The sequence below is a fragment of the Urocitellus parryii genome, chromosome 4, assembly GCF_045843805.1.
Source record: "Urocitellus parryii isolate mUroPar1 chromosome 4, mUroPar1.hap1, whole genome shotgun sequence".
Taxonomy (NCBI): Eukaryota; Metazoa; Chordata; class Mammalia; order Rodentia; family Sciuridae; genus Urocitellus; species Urocitellus parryii.
In genome coordinates this window covers 101,681,658-101,688,741 of record NC_135534.1, presented here as the reverse complement: position 1 = coordinate 101,688,741, position 7,084 = coordinate 101,681,658, and the positions used below count along the sequence as shown (strand labels likewise).

The 7,084-nt window shown below is 35.1% G+C and overlaps 1 pseudogene; it reads right to left on the bottom strand.

Moving 5' to 3' along the window:
- Positions 1–6,134: 6,134 nt before the first annotated feature.
- On the bottom strand, positions 6,135–6,509 carry LOC144254540 (ras-related protein R-Ras2 pseudogene; annotated as a pseudogene).
- Between the last annotated feature and the right edge of the window lie 575 nt (positions 6,510–7,084).

Genomic DNA, 7,084 nt, shown 5'->3' with positions numbered 1-7,084 from the left:
TAGAGGTCCAAACCAAAGGAATGAACAATCTATTCAATTAAATAATATCAGAAAACTTTCCAAACATGAAGAATGAATTGGAAATCCAAATTCAAAAATGCCAAACATACAAAATCACAACAGACCCACACCAAGTCATATTATAATGAACATGCCCAACATGAAGAATAAGGAAAGAATTTTAAAAGCCGCAGAGAAAGGAATCAGATTACATATAGGGGGCTGGGGACGTGGCTCAAGCGGTAGCGTGCTCGCCTGGCATGTGTGCGGCCCGGGTTCGATCCTCAGCACCACATACCAATAAAGATGTTGTGTCCACTGAGAACTAAAAAATAAATATTAAAAATTCTCTTTCTCTCTCTCTCTCTCTCTCTCTCTCTCTCTCTCTCTCTCTCTCCTCTCTCTTTAAAAAAATACAGATTACATATAGGGAAAACCAATTAAAATAATGGCAGATTTTTCAAGACAGTCCCTAAAACAACATACATCAAGCTCTGAAAGAAAAGGAGTGCCAACCAAGAATCTTGTATCCAGAAAAATTAAGCTTTAGATATGAAGGTGAAATAAAAACCTTCCATGAAACAAAAGTTAAAAGAATTTATAGCTAGAAAACTGGCATTACGAAACATCCTTGGAAAAATATTTCATGAAGAGTAAACAAAAAACAACAATGAAAACCAGCAGAGGAAGATAGTACCTCAGAATAAAAACTTATCAAAGAAGAAAACTAAGTTAAGTTAAATAACAAAAATAAACAATTATGGCTGGGAATACGAACCATGTCTCAATAATAACCCTGAATGTTAATGACTTAAACTCACTAATCAAAAGACATAGAATAGCAGATTGGATTTAAAAAAAAGACCCAACAGTATGCTGCCTACAGGAGACTCATATGGTAGAAAAAATTGCACAGACTCAAGGTGAAAGGTTGCAAAAAATTATACCACTCACATGGACTGTGGAAGCAAGCAGGGGTTTCCATCCTCATATTATATAAAGTAGACTTCAAGCTAAAATTAATAAAAAGGGATAAAGATGGACATTACATACTTCTCTAGGGATCCATACACCAACAAGACATAAAAATCATAATTATATATGCCCCAAACAATGGTGCAGCTATGTTCATCAAACAAACTCTTCTAAAGTTCAAGAGTCAAATTGACCACAACACAATAATCTTGGATGACTTTAACACACCTTTCTCACCACTGGATAGATCTTTCAAACAAAAGGTTAATAAAAAAACTATAAAATTCAATAGTATAATCAATAACATAGACATAATTGACATATATAGATTAATTCAACCTACATCAAGCAGATACACTTTCTTCTCAGCAGCACATGGATCCTTCTCTAAAATAGATTATATATTATGCCACAAAGCAACTCTTAGCAAATACAAAAAAGTAGAGATACTACCCTGCATTTTATCAGATCATAATGAAATGAAATTGGAAATCAATGACAACCTAAAAAATAAAAATTACTCCAACACCTGGAGACTAAGCAATATGCTATTGAATGGATTGTAGAAGACATCAAAGAGGAGATTCAAAAATTCTTAGAGGTAAATGAGAACATGCAAACAACTTATCAAAATTTCTGGGACACACTATGAAAACAGTTCTAAGAGGGAAGTTCATTGCATGAAGTTCATTCCTTAAAAGAAGGAAGAATCAACAAATAAATTACCTGACTTTACATCTCAAAGCCCTAGGAAAAAAAGAACAAATCAATAACCAAAGAAGAAGAAGGCAAGAAACAATTAAAATTAGAGATGAAATCAAAACAAAAGAAACAATTGAAAGAAATGACAAAACAAACAGTTGGTTCTTTGAATAAATAAATAAAATAGACAGGCCCTTAGCTATGCTAACAAAGAGAAGGAAAGAGAACTCAAATTACCAGCATACATGTTGAAAAGGGTAATATCACAACAGACACTACATAAATACAGAGGATAATTAGAAATTATTTTGAAAACTTATAATTCAATAAAACAGATGATATTGATGGCATCGACAAATTTGTTAAGTCATATGACTTGCCTAGATTGAATCAGGAAGATATACACAATTTAAACAGACCAATATCAAGTGATGAAATAGAAGATGCCATCAGAAGCCTACAAACCAAGAAAAGCCCAGGACCAGATAGATACACAGCTGAGATCTATGAGACCTTTAAAGAAGAACTAATACCAATACTCTTCAATTTATTTCAAGAAATAAAAAGAGGTAGCACTTCCAAACTCATTCTATGAGGCCAATATCACCCTGATTCCAAAATGAGGCAAAGACGCATCAAAGAAAGAAAACTTCAGACCAATATCTCCAATGAACATAGGTGAAAAAATTCTCAATAAAATTCTGGGAAATAGAATACAAAAACATATCCAAAAGATTGTGCACCATGATAAGTGGATTCATTGCAGGGATGCAAGGTTATTTCAACATATGGAAATCAATAAATGTTATTCATTACATCAATAGACTCAAAGATAAGAATCATATGATCATCTCAATAGATGCAGAAAGAGCATTTGGCAAAACACAGCACCCTGTTATGTTCGAAACCCTAGAAAAACTAGGGATAGCAGGAACATATCTCAACATCACAAAGGGTATCTATGCTAAGCTTCAGGCCTGATGTTGATCAGTCTAAATGGAGAAAAATCAAATGCATTCCCTCTAAAAACTGGACCAAGACAGGGATACCGTTTTTCACCACTTCTATTTAACATAGTTCTTTAAACACTGGCCAGAGCATTAAAGAGATGGAATAAATTAAAGGTATATGTGTAGAAAAAGAAGAACTTAAATTAGCACTATTTGCTGATGAAATGATTCTATTCCTAGAAGACACTAAATGTTCCACCAGAAAATTTCTAGAACTAGTAAATGAATTCAGCAAAGCAGCAGGTTATATAAAATCAACAATCATAAATCAAAGGCATTTCTGTATATCAGTGACAAATCAACTGAGAGGGAAATGAAGAAAACTACCCGTTTATAATAGCCTCAAAAAATAAAAATAAAATACTTGGGAAACAACAAGAGAAGTGAAAGATCTATACAATGAAAACTACAGAACCCTAAAGAAAGAAATCAAAGAAGACCTTAGAAGATGGAAAGATCCACCTTGCTCTTGGATCAGCAGAATTAATATTATCAAAATGACCATACTACCAAAAGCACTATACAGATTTAATGCAATTCTGATCAAAATCCCAATGGTATTCCTCATAGATGTAGAAAAAGCAATCATGAAATTTATCTGGAAAAATAAGAGACCAGAATAGCTAAAGCAATCCTTAGCTGGAAGAGTGAAGCAAGTGGCATCACTACACCAGACCTTAAACTATACTACAGAGCAATAGTAACAAAAACAGCATGGTATTGACACCAAAACAGACTGGTAGACCAATGGTACAGAATAGAAGACACAGAAACTAACCCACCTAATTACAATTATCTTATATTAGACAAAGTTGCCAAGAAAATGCACTGGAGAAAATATAGCCTCATCAACATATGGTGCTAGGAAAACTGGAAATCCATATGCAACAAAATGAAATTAAACCCCTATCTCTCACCATGCACAAAACTCAACTCAAAATGCATCAAGGGCTTAGGAATACAACCAGAGACTCTGCATCTAATAGATGAAAAAGTAGGCCCTAATCTTCATCATTAGGCCACAATTTCCTTAATAAGACTCCTATAGTGCAAGAATTAAAACCAAGGATCAATAAATAAAATGGCCTGAAACTAAAAAGTTTCTTCTCAGCAAAAGAAACAATCTGTGAGGTGAATAGAGAGCCTACATCTTGAGAGCAAATCTTTACCCCTCACATATCAGATCAAGCACTAATCTGTAGGGTATATAAAGAATTCAAAAAGCTAACCAAAAAACAAACAACCCAATCAATAAATGGGACAAGGACATGAATAGACTCTTCTCAGAAGAGGATATTCAATCAATCAACAAATATATGAAAAAATGCTCAGCATCTCTAGCAATTAGAGAAATGCAAATCAAAATGACTCTAAGATACCATCTCACTCCAGTTAGAATAGCAGCTATTATGAAGACAAACAATAGTAAGTGTTGGTGAGGATGTGGGGAAAAAGGCATACTCATAGATTGCTGGCGGAACTGCAAATTGGTGCAGCCAATATAAGTGGTATGGAGACTCCTTGGAAAACTTGGAATGGAACCACCATTTGGCTGAGCTATCCCACTCCTTGGTCTATACCCAAAGGACTTGCACACAGCATATAACAGGGACACAGCCACATCAGTGTGTATAGCAGCACAATTCACAATAGCTAAACTGTGAAACAAACTTAGATGCCCTTAAATAGATGAATGGATTTTAAAAATGTAGCATATATCCACAATGGGATCTTACTCAGCAATAAAAGACAATAAAATCATGGCATTTGCAGGTAAGTGTATGCAGTTGGAGAAGGTAATACTAAGTGAAGTTAGCAGTCCTCCCCCTCCCCCCAAAAAAACAAACGGTGAATGTTTTCTCTGATATAAGGTGACTGATTTGGGTGACAGTCCAAGTTCTAAAAAAGAAGTTGTCTGTGATTTTGATAATTAAAGGTCAATATATCTTATTATAAATTTTCTGGCCATGTTTCTTCTTTCAAGTCCCTTAAACATTTTATTCTATTGAAGTTTAGCTTAAAATCTTTTTTTTTTCATCTTGTGATAACAGATCAACTTTAATTTCAGCACCTGAAGCTATCCAAGGGTATGCTCTATAAAGGTCATGGGACTGTTGTACACATTAAATAAAGTGACAACTGTGCAATACCACTTAGTATCTCAAAATCAGGAACATACTTTTGAATTGTTTAAACACAATCCACAGAATTAAAACAAAATGAGAAGCCATCCACAGTTATACTAATTGTCAATTACAAGTTTTACAATTAATACTTGATATCAACAGTCAATATATAGCAGGGGATATTGAAATGATTTCAGAGTCTCATCCAGTTGTATTCGATTGGGAAGGTTTCTTGAATGGGGATAAAACTAGCCAAAGATAGATACAACCAGGATCAGACGAGCAAGTAAAAGTTCTACCACAGTTTCTGTAGTTTCCACTTTTTTTTCTTTGTCAGTTAAAAGTGAACAGTGAGAATTAAATACTTATCTTTACATATACACAAGGTGTGCTGTGAAGCATATTTGCTTACAAACATATAAAAATACTTAACTAGTTCAATAAGAAAATAATGTATAAAAGTATATAGCAAAAACATTAATTATCTCTGACTCTGGAAAGCTCAATTCCATATTTTATATTACAGCAAACAAAAACAACTTTAGATTTTTTGAATCCCTTAAACCAGAAATACTTGAAAAGGAAGACAGAAATAATTCATTCTTATCCTTAGCATGGCTGTGAAAGAGTTAAATTAAGAAACCAAGTACACACTGAGATGCCCAAGTCCAGAATGAGTCCAAATATTTGGCCACATAGAACACTATCATCTTCAAGAGGAGGAGTCATAACAGGCTTGATAAACAGTTTTTAATCCATAAATACAATAGGTATTTTGGTATTTTGGCCACTGGGAAACAAAAGCTGTAGTATCAAGAAAGGTCTGATGTCTCAATTTTGCAGACTCCATTCAGTGTATTTAAGGTTAACTAAGGTTGACATCAAAATCTTTAAAGATAGGCAAAAAATTCATATTAAAAAAAAACCCTCCTATGGAGGTTAGAATAACAGTAGGTAATATGATTCCAGAAGTTAAAAATTATTTCACAACCTAAAACTTCAGCTTAGCAAACAGGTTCCAAAACTGATTCATCCCTATTAAGATGTAAGCCCTTAAAAAAAGAATATGTCTGTATATGTAGACACGTATTTAGAAAGAATCAGATAATCTTTGAAGCAGCCTTAGTGTTTCCTTTAAATTGGTCTGGAAAGAACCATTGTATTAGCTTCATGGAAAGGATTAGCCGGCTTCTTGGTCTAAGGCTAACACGGTGATCATTTGTCTAAGGCTAGAAAGGTACCAACATGATGTAAACCATCAGGAGAGGAGGAGGAGATGAGGGCTTTTCCTGGCAGTTGGTAGCTAAAATTCAAGGGATTCTTAGAAAATGGCACAATGGCAGCCTTTCTTGTCTTTTTCTTTCCGAGTTGGTTCAGGTGAAGGAGGACATTCTTGCTCTTGAAATTTCCTTATAACCCGGACAAGTTCATGAAATGCCTGATCTACATTCATCCTAATCTTTGCTGATGCCTCCCTGTATGTTACTTTCAGTTGCCGTGCTAACTGCTGTCCTTCCTCCTGTCTTTGATGATCCAGGTCTGCTTTATTACCAATTAAAATCATTGGAAACTCATCACGATCCTTTACTCTGAGAATCTGTCTTTGAAACTTATAGATTTCTTCAAAACTGCCTCTATCTGTGACTGAAAAGACCAAAAGGAAGCCTTCACTGGTCCTCATATACTGTTCTCTCATGGCACCAAACTCTTCTTGTCCAGCTGGATCCAAAATATCTAGTCGGGCTGCTCTGTCATCGCGCCGGAGCACAAGCCCCGGGGCTGACTTGGTGCCGCCCGAGGCGCGGAGAAGCCGACTGAGCGCAGGGGTCCGGGGCTGCAGCGGCCGGGGGACTCGCTCCTCTACCTAGCTTAAAATCTTAATGTATTTTTTAAAAAAACAGAAAATAGAATTTAAGAAAAAGACATAAATAACAACAAAATGGAATGCTACATAAGGAGTAATCTATGAATGTATAATTATCACACATTTGGGAGGAGCCAGAAAAAATGGCTAACACAAACATGGGAATGAATCAGACTGAAGTTGAGGGGAACTTCCTCAGACTGAGAACTAACACTCAAAATTATTTTAACTTCTAAACTTCCTCATAATGAAAATAAAAACTGCATACTGTGAGTAAAGGTGAAGGGCTTCCTCCTCCCCCAGGCATGCCAAACAAGCCCAGACTAACAAATCTTTACCAAATCTACATGTTCATATTTCCTACTTTGTGTCCCTCTTTGCTGCCTTTTAAGTTTTCCTGGTCATTT